This window comes from Octodon degus, unplaced genomic scaffold, assembly GCF_000260255.1.
Source record: "Octodon degus isolate 3935 unplaced genomic scaffold, OctDeg1.0 scaffold00009, whole genome shotgun sequence".
Lineage (NCBI taxonomy): Eukaryota > Metazoa > Chordata > Mammalia > Rodentia > Octodontidae > Octodon > Octodon degus.
Window position 1 is genome coordinate 19,374,557 of NW_004524585.1, and position 11,698 is coordinate 19,386,254.

An 11,698-nucleotide genomic window follows, 5' to 3' on the forward strand; every position below is an offset into this window, starting at 1 on the left:
GTTAAAAAGGAACTCTTTCTTCCATTGAATATGTTTGGGCTATTCGTCAAAGATAAGGTGGCTGAGTGTGTTTGTAGTGTAAGCTTCATTTTCTCATCTGTTCTTCTTTCCCACACCCACTGTTTTAGCCGCATGAGCCTCTTGTTACAATTTTCTCTTAGATTTGTTGCTCTGCTCATAAGTAATCATTGCTCTGACTTTCTTCACTGAGGAAACCCCATCTTTTATATCTTGCTTAGCATATGGAAAATGAAATATAACATGTACTCATTACGAGCACATTATGCGTTTTAAACTTCACCTATAGACTTGTAAACTATCCTACTACTGGTGTAATTGTTATATTAGTCTGTTGGCTGCCTCTTCTCATAAAAGCATAAATTTGCATTTGACATAAAACATTGCTGTTCAGCTTGTTGGTGTGGCAGAAGAGTTAAGGCGCTTAAAACATTGGTAGAAATCTTAACAAATAAATCCTACTGCCATAACCTAAGTTGAAATAGCATTCAATCTTTCCGGTCTTCATAATTATTAGAATTGTACTCAGTGTCATTTTCTAGGAAAATTTAATAGACCAAACTTGTTTTCCTTTCGTTCTGACCCTCCTATTATAATAGGAATTAAGGAGAGGGTGTTGATATTATATTATATAGCAGCCCCTAAATGGAATCAGGTAGCCCTAAGTGGAGTTGGCTTAGTCACAACCCACAAGGCTCCTACCAAATCATCTGTCAGGTGTGCTTCCTCTCTCTGGGACCTCCAAATATCATGACCAAAAGGGCTGTTGGCTCAAGGGCAGGAGGGCCCTGTAGAAGCACTGCATGGCCATTGAATGGATGGATCATGACAAACTTGTAGTGTCCTATATGGGAGAGTTTATACTGCTAACATAATGGCTCAGCTTCCATTCTAAACACTTTAAAAGCCCCTAGACAATGAGACCTCTTGGTTATCCTGCTCAGAACCCTTCTAAGCTAGTGAAAAAATTACACTTTCACCTTTATATCTTTAATTTTCTTGACTTTAGATTATTTACATAAATTTTCTTGTGCCCTATTTTATCTGTAGAAAGTTTAGCTCTTCATCACAATAACCCCAGAATTCCAGTAATAGTATCTTTACCACGCAGCTAAATTTTTTCTAAATTAGACTTCATTTATGCTTTTTGTTCATTATTTCTGCTTCTTAGTGCATATAGAAGAAGAAGAACAAAAAGTAAATATAGCAAAGTTTTATAATATTTTGAAAAATCATCCTTCATTTTCTGGAACTCATCATTTATATCTATAAATACCTATAAAAGATTTATGTAGAAACTAAATCAGAGTAGAAGTGGTATGTGATTAGTAAGTAAATTTTTATTCTTTTATTTATTGCAATTGGTATCTTTAATGTTTTGTAAGAACTGTAGGCATTATTTCTCATAAGTCAACAACTTTGAATAGGAATATTAGAAATATTTAAATTTAAAGCTAATAATTAATATAAATGACTTAAACTGCTTACTGTTTAAATGTAAAAAGCTTTATTTCACAAGTGTGCATGTTTGTGGCACATTAATAGCATCTAATATATTTTTGCGATGTCCTATTTAAGAAGTCCTAGAAAATATGTCCTCTGACCAGTTAAAATAAATGCCAAGAACATTTCTATTAAGAATTAGAGGTCCATTTAAATTGATACAAAACCTTTGTCAGTGTCTAAAATCTGCTGTACAGGATCTCAGGATAAATCCTCAGGGGATTTCACTGACCTTATCAGACCCAAAAGCTACAACTCTTGTTACATAGGTCCTGCTTTACCTTGGTCTTAACCATCCAGCAGAAAAGCAGAAAAGTATGAAAACGAAATATAAGAAGTAAAGCCATGTTGTTATGTTGAGCTATAGGAGACTCAGGTCAACAATTTCTGACATAGCTACTCAAGCGGAAGACCCAATACTATTATGGGCTACTGGATTCTTTTAGAATATTTTACTGAGTTTACACACCTATAATATTCAAATAACGGACTTAACAAAAAAAGGGTATACGGATGAATGTCCATTTTGTATCTGTGTATTCAAAGTGGTTAGGATAGATATATAGTTACATTCTCTTAATGAATAGAGGGATCTGTTCTAATGGTGTTTGTAAATAGGATATCAAGTCTGCATCTTGTACAGCAATTAACTACTAGGAAGAATGTTTGCAATGTGTTAATTATTGAAACTGTCCTACCAATTGGATTTGAAACTGTCTCATTGCTATTTGTTTCTCAATAAAATTATGAAAAAATAAATTGATACAAAATGACAAACATTCTTAAATTCAAAGTATTATCTCTATATAAAACCCATATATGAAATGCAATACTTATTTTATATCTCATTTTTATATTAATAAAAGCAGTTCTATAAATCCACTTGTATATCTTTAAAATTGATATACTGACCGATCTTTTGCAAAATAATGTCAAAGGAAATGTTGGGTATGTGGTTCTGCTATGATGTTTGCAGTTTGCAAAATTAAGATTGGAAGTTGTGGTTTCAGACCAAGCATCACATGCCACACTGGACTCATCCTGGAGCACGCTGAGCTGGCCACCGAGACCAAGCATGGTGGTGCAAGCCTGAAATCCCACTGCATAGTGAGACCCTGTGCCAAATACATTAAAAAAATTCAGAATAAGTTACTCATCTTGAAGCTGCAAGTTTTTATCCTGTTATCAAAATCTCATTTTTCTCAATCCCAGATCCACAAGACACATTTTCAATGCATGTATCTGTTATAGGCTAACAACAAAATCAAATGTTCACCTTTTACTACTCAATGGAAACTAATGATTAGACAATAAAGGTAATAAGTATTCACTTTTCCAGTGATAATGTGCAAATTGTCAATTATATAGAAGGATCTTTAAAAATTAAAAATACAGCTACCTTGTGATCCAACAAATCCCTCTTGGTATATGCTCAAAGGAATTGAAATCAGTTTGTGGAGATATCTATCACCTCATGTTTCATTTTACCTTTATTCAATAAGAATTTTTAAAAATCCCGCATACTGTATATCGCATATAGACAATTGATTATCACAAAGTGTTTTCACTGATTTTGCCACACAAAACCAACATATAACTGTACAACATTAAGGATATAAAAGAGAATGACCTCGTTATGGTGCCTTTTAGATTATGGTTCTTTTTTTTAATGATGAGTAAAGTTTCTGAATTAGAGAATGACATTTTAATTCTTAAAGAATTTTCTCCTCAATTTATTGTAACATGTAAAATATAACGGATGTATACATTAAAAACTCGCACTTGATCTTCATCAACACTTTTCCCAACATTTTTGTAAGTCTGGATGTTCAAATTTTGATTTAAAAATATTCTCTCTGATTTGTAACATTTGTTTATTCCTATTGTTAAATTTAATCAATGTGCCCAATTTCCAGTTGTCAATATGACAATGCTAAACAAGCATTTTCATCTTACACATATAATGGACATATTTGGATATATATTGGGTCATCAATCAACAACCCTGTCTCTAAGAATCTACTTCACTACTCCACAGATTTTTTTTCAAAAACTCAGCAACATTTTAACTTTTACCTTAGTTCACTAATAAAAATTCTAATTAGCTTATTCCTCCTTTATTTTTCAATCTTTAACATACCTCTTACTGAGTTTTGCTAAAAGAGGTAATCCTACCAACTGGCGTCTGTTTTTTTCCTACAATGGCATAATAAGCATGGTTTGATATTCAGGGTGTGTGGGTTGTTTAGGCCCATAATTGTTTTTAATGGGTTGCTCTCTTCAAAAACACAGTTGGTTTCTAAACACAGAAAACCAAACAGGGTTAGGCTAATAGTAGTTAATGGGTTTATAGATTTGCAAAAAGTGAAATTTGTTTAATATAAATACTTGCTGCTTATGTTTCTTTTTAATTCAAAATTGTACGTTTGCTATCTTCTATGTTAACATTTAGTAATTTTGTGAAATAATTTTTAATAATAGGTGCCAAAAGAACACTACGATAAATCTTCCCTTTGTTTAATCATTTCATTTTGGCAAAAGTTTCTTCACATTTAAAGTGATTCTTATTTAAACTAGTCAGAAGCAAAAAATATTTACTTTATTCCAGGAAGGATATTCCTTTTTCTTGAAATATGTACATTTTGATAATTATCAACTTTGATATAAATCCAATTCATTCTTTTGTTGATATAGTTTTATGGGAGTTTTCAGAAAAAAAAAATAACTGCCCAAATGAAAAACATATCTTAGCACTGAAATAGGAAGAATCGATTTCTTTCATTTGAAGGCCATTCTTAACCCTTGAAAAATTCATTGTTCATTTATTTGCGTGGAAGTAAAGTACACATCTTGGACCTTTCAGGGAGGTAAGATGAGGAGGGCAACTATTGCACAACTTTGAGTTAGAGAAGTAACATTTCAATGTCCGTAGTGTAACAGTTCCTTTGATCAACACTTTTGTTTTTCTTGCTTCACCATTTTACCTGAGGTACTAAAAAAGAAGTTTGCAAAGTTTTGAGCAGGCTCAATTATTATTTATAGCTAAGTTTAAAATCAATATATTTTTTCCAAGGATGTTTTCCTTAAAATATAAGCCCAGATGTATTTTAGGGGAAAACATCCTTGCATGTGTTTCTAATTCTTCTATAAACATGCCATTAAAGTATACTATTGCAAAGCCAGAGATAGCCAAAAAGCATATAAACAATTTTTCCACAGGAATAAAAAGGTTTGGAGCACCCAGTGTAAACAAATATATTTCCAAAATACTTTTGATAGATGTAGAAGGAAAAAAGGGCATATTCAATCTACTCATATTTTTCACTCAATATTTTACTTTGATCTCTCCAGCAATTTTTCACAATCACTGCATTTGTTTTTCAAGTACTCCTACTCAAACTCCTTAAAAAGGCATCTGCCCTTTATCAATCTTTTCTAAAACAATCTGATGTATTAGAAACCTGATTAAAAAAAGGAGAAAGTGTTAAGAAAATTAAAATTATAATCACATGGTCCAGGAAAGTGTTTGAATAGGACATATTTTGAAATAAATATACTGATACTAGAAGTTTTATAATGTGGATATCTATTAAATAGGTGAAATTAAATCACTTAAATTTTTGAAAGTTTATACTGCATAATTTGTGGGAAATGCTTTCTCAAAAAGAATGTCTTCCTGTAATGAAACTACACTAGTTTCTTTAGCAACTTGACTACATTAAACAAGTTTGACTTTTACTTCTACTGTCAGATTCCAAATACTACACATTTGCATTTGAAGTCTAAAATGTTTCTGTTGGCTACTTACACAACCTAAATTCCATGTTAATCAGTTGCTTCTCTTAAGTTTCTTTTGATGAATGTTCAAATAACTGGCCATGAGAATAATGGTAAATACTAGACCAAGAAGCTAGAAAGAAGTCAAGATGTATTTCTGTGTCCTAAACACCTCAGGTTTGGAGACACAGAACTAATCAATGGAATTTTTCAAGGCCAGTCAGCTTGATTTATCCAAAAGCATTGCAGATACATGAACTAGATGGTGATCTATCTTCAAACTGCACTGACCATTCTGTATTACCATGGTCTGTTAGACTAGTTACAGACCTGTGTCTGTGATGCAAAATAAAATAGACATTTGGGTCAATTATCTGAACAATTCTGGTGAAAAGAAAAAGGGTAAAAAAAAAAAAGGAACAAGGGGGGTACCTTAATTATCCATATTGAATTTCTATATTGATCACAAACACAAGACAATTGCTTGATTCGCTGCTTCATTTTGCTTGGGTGGACACAGGCTAAGATAATTGAAAGCAATTAAAGAACAGTGTTTGAGGAACCATGAGTGACAACTCAGGCCAGTTATTGTGGTGGCAGGGTAGCTTCATCAGCATGTATTTATCAAACTCCTACTGTGCTAGATTCTTGAATGATTCCAAGTTAATTGGAGAAGAAAATGACTATCCACAAACTGGTGAGAACAAGACATGCTTCAGAAAGTAAGAGGCTTATAGACAAGAATTTCCAGCTTTAAGGGGTACAAAGCTATTTAAGTTATAAAAGCATCTCATACCTTAGGACACTTGTAGACCTTGAACTTGTGATATAGAAGGCATGACAGTATTGGAGAAGCAGTGGAAGCATTCTATTTCTATGTATGCATGAAATTATACCTGAAAATTACTTATCGTTTAAATGCAATAAATTTACCCTTGCTATATCTCTTCAAAAGACAAACCTATGGGGGGGGGAGAGTCAACAATAGACACATTAAATCTGTAAGGCTTGTCTTTAAAGAGAGTTGTGACATGTTAAAGCAGAAGGATAGGACCACTACCACTATAGCTTTATCTGAATATTTGCATATATATAATGTTGTGATAAATTTGCTACAAACATTGAGAGAGAAAGAGACACATACTAAGAGAGATATAGAGAATTGTTACCACAGAAAATACAGCAGTAATGGAAAGTTCAATACATTGGCAAAACATAACGGTCCATTCTACATTTCTAAAGTAAAAACACACTGAGTCTTCACATATGTACCATTTTAAAATGTTTCTTACTCTTTAGAATCCTTACAAGATGTCTTCATTATTTTGAAAATACAGCAATATATTAGATTTTTGTCACCGAAACAAATATTGGAACTAATGAACTTCTAAAAGGCAGGGACTATCTTTTGCTCCCACTTTGAGAGGTTTCCACCCTTAACTGCATGGCTCTGTGGCTTTGGGCCTGCATTCTAATGTCACAGTAAAATGTTTATTGTGGAGCAAAATCACTTAGCAAAGGAAAAACAGAGAATCTGGTGAGGATGGGGGTCTCCCATCACCTCTTGAGGATATACTGCAATGACAGACAGACCTCCCACTAGCTCCGCTGGCCAAGGGCTCCACTCCTTCTCACAAGACATTGTGAAGACCAAGACTTAACTGTCAGGAGCTATGGGCAACATTTAAAGACCCAAACTCTAGCCCATAGAGACAATGAAGTGGGAGAAATGTATCCATGCTCTTCATGATGCTGCTAACAGAGTATTAAATATAATTAATTCCAGGATGAATTTGTCATCACATAAAAGTTGATATGTTACATATAGACAGTATTAAAAAGGTATACTTACATGGGAAACTAATATTAATGCAATATAAAGAAATAAATACGAATGCATGACATTTGGAGAGCATCTTATTCAGCTCAAGCTGCAATAATGTGATTCAACTCCTACAGTGACTCTCTGTAAAGCAGGTGACTTAAGCACTTATTTCTTATAGGTCTGGGAATCTAAGATAGAGGCACAGTGAGCTTTGGTTTTTGCTAAAGCTCTGTTTTCTGGTTCATAGAAAGTGATCTTTCCCCTGTGTTCTTTCATGTCAGGGAAACAAAGTGAGCTCTCCCTAGGCTTTTTCCAGGGCATTCATCCCATTCATCCGGGTCTCACCTGCATTGACCTCATCTAATCTTAATTAACCTTTAAATGACCCCTCCTCCCTAATAGCATTGCCGCCCCAGAGAGCGCTGGCCTACACAACCATTTGGTCCATTACAGGTAATATTTTCCTGATTTAAGGGAGTGATCAATATGTAATTACTATCCGATTTTTCAGTCTTCTTGTGTTCATCTTCATGAAATTTTAGAGCACTGTTGAAAGCAAAAGTGACAAGAATAAGATCTAGAATTAATAAGAACTGACTGGCCTGAATTCACTCATCCATCCTGTCATGCACATAGGCACATATTGCTAAGCACTCACACACTGCTTTCTGCAAACACTGAAAGCAAGTCCTAAAGCTACAAGGATCCATAGACAATTTATGCTAAACTGATTTACTGCATTGGACACACCTTTCAAAAAATTGGTCTATTCCATTTGTCCTCTGAATCTTTTAAAAAATCAGATGCAAGATTGATACAAATATACATATGAGCTACAGGGATTCTACTCTACTGTAATCATAAAACAATTGTTACTTTTTGCCATAATTATACCTCACCCTGAATCAACCTGAATTATTGCAAGGAAACTGGGAAAGTTAAAATTAGCTTCATTTGCTCATTTAGCTGTAACTATGCTAAAAGATCTGACCCTTTCCACAAATCCTCAGAGGCAATACAATCCTCCATTTTAATGAATTCACTTGCCCCCCACTGAGAATTAATTGCTTTGGAAGCAATCCAATGGTCTGGCATGCTGAGGAGCCAGCCCACTGGTAGTTTTTTCTTTTCTTTCTTTCTTTTCTTCACTTTTTTTGTCTTTTTTTTCCTGCTTTTAGCACAGCTCTAACTAACCTTATGACCAAGTAAATATCTCACTATGGTACCTCCTACCTGTCTATCCTGTGCATCACTCTCTGTGCACTCTTCTCCCATTAAAAGAGCTGGCGAGATTTCACATACTATTGGCAAAACTAGTACTTACTTATATTTAAATAAGACTAGAAATATTATGGTTTATAAAACTATTTAAGTAAAACTGAAGAATTTTGTGAACTAAAGATCCACAGATCAATTCTCTAAAGTATCTTTGTCTTTATGTGGAATAAGCAACCACCTATTATTTATAAGGCATTGTAGATTAAAAGCACACCTATGTTTGATACTTTTTAAAAAATGTTATAAATAATAAATCTGTACATTCCTGTGTATGTAATCAGATTCAATTAAGTGATAAATAATTTTACCTAATTGAAGATGTTCTTTTCATGGAAAAGTATGAGAAAGAACATTAATTAGCTCTGTATTGTATTTACATTATCTTACAGATTGAGAGTCTACATAGGGGCCTGAGAGATGGCTCAGTGGAATAAGTGCTTCCCTGGCAAGCGCAATGGCCTGAGTTCGATCCCTGGTTCTGCCAAAATACAAGCAGTCTCTATTAATAGTTGAAATATGTATATAAACAGCTATGACTTTTTCATGAAGATTCTGAAGACATCTGTGCAAAATTTGTAAGTCACAGTAAAAGATCCATGTTTCAGGGTTTTCAAGGTGCACTGTGCTTTAATTCACATAGAGATGTAGCCTGAAAGCCTCACATGTTCGAAGGTGGGACTCGGAGAGCTCACTGGACTGTGGTAGTGGGATGTACCACTGAGGAGTTCACAGCTCGCTGCGAAGTTAAGAGGTGCAGGAGGCAGTGACCGGGGCAGGGCACGGAGGGCTCTATCCTCCTCAGCCTTTCCTCTATCCATCTGTTTTCCTCTGCCTGGCACCCGTGCCATGCTGTACAGCTTTGTAGCCGCCTGACTATGGACTGAATCATCTATGCACAGTCAGATCAAATACATTTCTCTTCCTTTAGTTGTGAGTATTGGGGATTTTGTACTAGGAAGAAAATAGTAACCTAGACATCTTGTGAAAAATACAGTATTTATATTTTGTAAAATTTTTATTTTGCAAATTTATAATTTTTAAAATTGGATTGACTAAATTATATATGGGTTATGCCACCTTAAAGTGAAATAAAAAGAAAATCATCTAAACATCCACTTGTATATCAAAAAAGAATAAAAGAGGTATTATTGAAAAATACTGCATAGATGTAAGGTAATATGCATGTCTATACAGGATTTTGATTGCTTGCATTTCTATTAATATGTCAGAGTTTCCAAAATGAAAGGTAAAGCTAATAAAAGCATAAAATTATGAAATCACTTTTAAAATATAATCTAGCATGCAAAAGTGCTGAAGGGAAGAAGAGTATTTTTAAAATTGATTTGCTATTGAGTTCTCATTTTTCCACACACAGTTTTAATTTCTAGGTAAAATATTAGAAATGCCTCAAAATTAAAAAAATAACAAAAAGTATTTTTATCTTTTTTCTTAATAGATTTTAAGTGTATTTACAATTTTTAAAACTACACATAAGAAGTTGATTTTGTTTTTGTATTTCTTTTCTTAATACTTTGAATTAGAAATCTGTATTCATCTTGTTTATCCATATGAATAGGAAGATAAGAGGCCACATATCATAATTTTATATTTAAATTTTATTCTGTTTAAATTAAGAGCAATGCCATTGTTTTTAATTTATAAAAATTACATAGAATTTTGAAATGTAAAGTTAATACTGTTTGCACTATTTCATATTTCTTGGGAGCTCAACATTAAATTTTAAGTACATTTTGTTGACCATTTCAAAGAGTGATTAAGTTCAAATTCACTACTTGTGTTACTTCTAAGGAACAATGATATAAGAATATTTCATTAAATAGTTTCATTGCTGAAATTATCTTTGGAGAGCAAGACCCTCAAGAGGGTCTTCCCCTTGTGACCTTCTGTTTCACTATGCTCTACATATCTACACTAGGCAGCATTACTTTCCAGGTACAGGAGATCTTCAGTAAGTTAATTCGCTTAAGTAGACACAATGAGGAACATACAAGCTACACAAGCACCCATCCCATACACAATCACACACAGGGCATCATCATGTTCAAAAATTTTAAATGAATTGAAGCAAACAAGAACACCTTTAGATGTCTAATCTGAATGCAAAATCAACCTGAAATTAGTCAGCATGAAGAATCTCTTTTCATTTCAAAATTCCTAGTAACAATTTCTGGAAACTAAATTCATATTTAAGAAGGATCTTGGCATATGTTAATGGAAGCTGTTTATATTAGGAGAACAAGAAATCTACCTTCTACTTATAAATTAAAATTTATGTTAAAATATAACATTTTCATGGAATATGGACCAAAAGATACTTACTTGGTATCACAGTATTTTTGGAAAATAAAAAGATCTTGAGTAAGACTTGCACTGTGCTTTCAGGTGTTGTAAAGCAAACAATATAAGACAGGACACTTAATTATATTATTTACAATGAATCATCCAAAATCATACACAAAGTGCAGGAAGACTGTCACACACTAAAAATCAAAGGATCTAGCTGAGGGCCTGATCCCACAGTAATATTCTACATGAGTCCAGCTGAAGACCTAGAGCCCATAACAATATCCCCTGAGTCCAACTGCAAACCTAGAGCACATAACAAGGTCTCACGCAGACCTGTTTCACAGATCAGCACTAGGAAGCCCCAAAGGTCAGTGGTGGAAGCTAGAAAGTCTGTGGGATGAAGGAACTGTGCTAGCAGGCTGAGGGGTCTGCCCTGGAGACAGAAAGCAATGCTCAAGGTAAGGACCAGCGCTCTTCCAAAAACTGTAACAGCCATCCTGAGCAACAGCGAGGTCCCACTCACCTTGGTAGATGAGCAAAGCTGAGTTCTGTTTAGGGAAGCCAATGAGGCAAGTTTTCCAGGAGACTGAGCAGTGCAACATCCTCCCCTTGTGAGCCAGGAAGCAGTGCTCAAGATGAGAACCAGCCAGAGAGATAGCTCAGTAGAATAAGTGCTTACCTGGCAAGCACAGGGCCTGAGTTGAATGCCCAGTACCCCCCAAAAAACAAGGAGAACCAGAGCTACCCCAAAAAGAACCACAGCCATTCTCAGCAACAAGGTCCCAAGTTTCTTTGACAATGAGAATAGCTAAGTTCACTAGGACAGGGAGCGTGACTAGCTCTTCCAAGATCAACAGCTTCTAATAGCTCCCAATAACTTCTTGAATAGCTTTGCTCCAGTTCTGCTTCTTATGCTGCTGGCAACAACCCTCAGGTGGGCTCCCTCACCCAGTACCACACTGGTTCAGTTCAGATGGATGTTACGAGTTG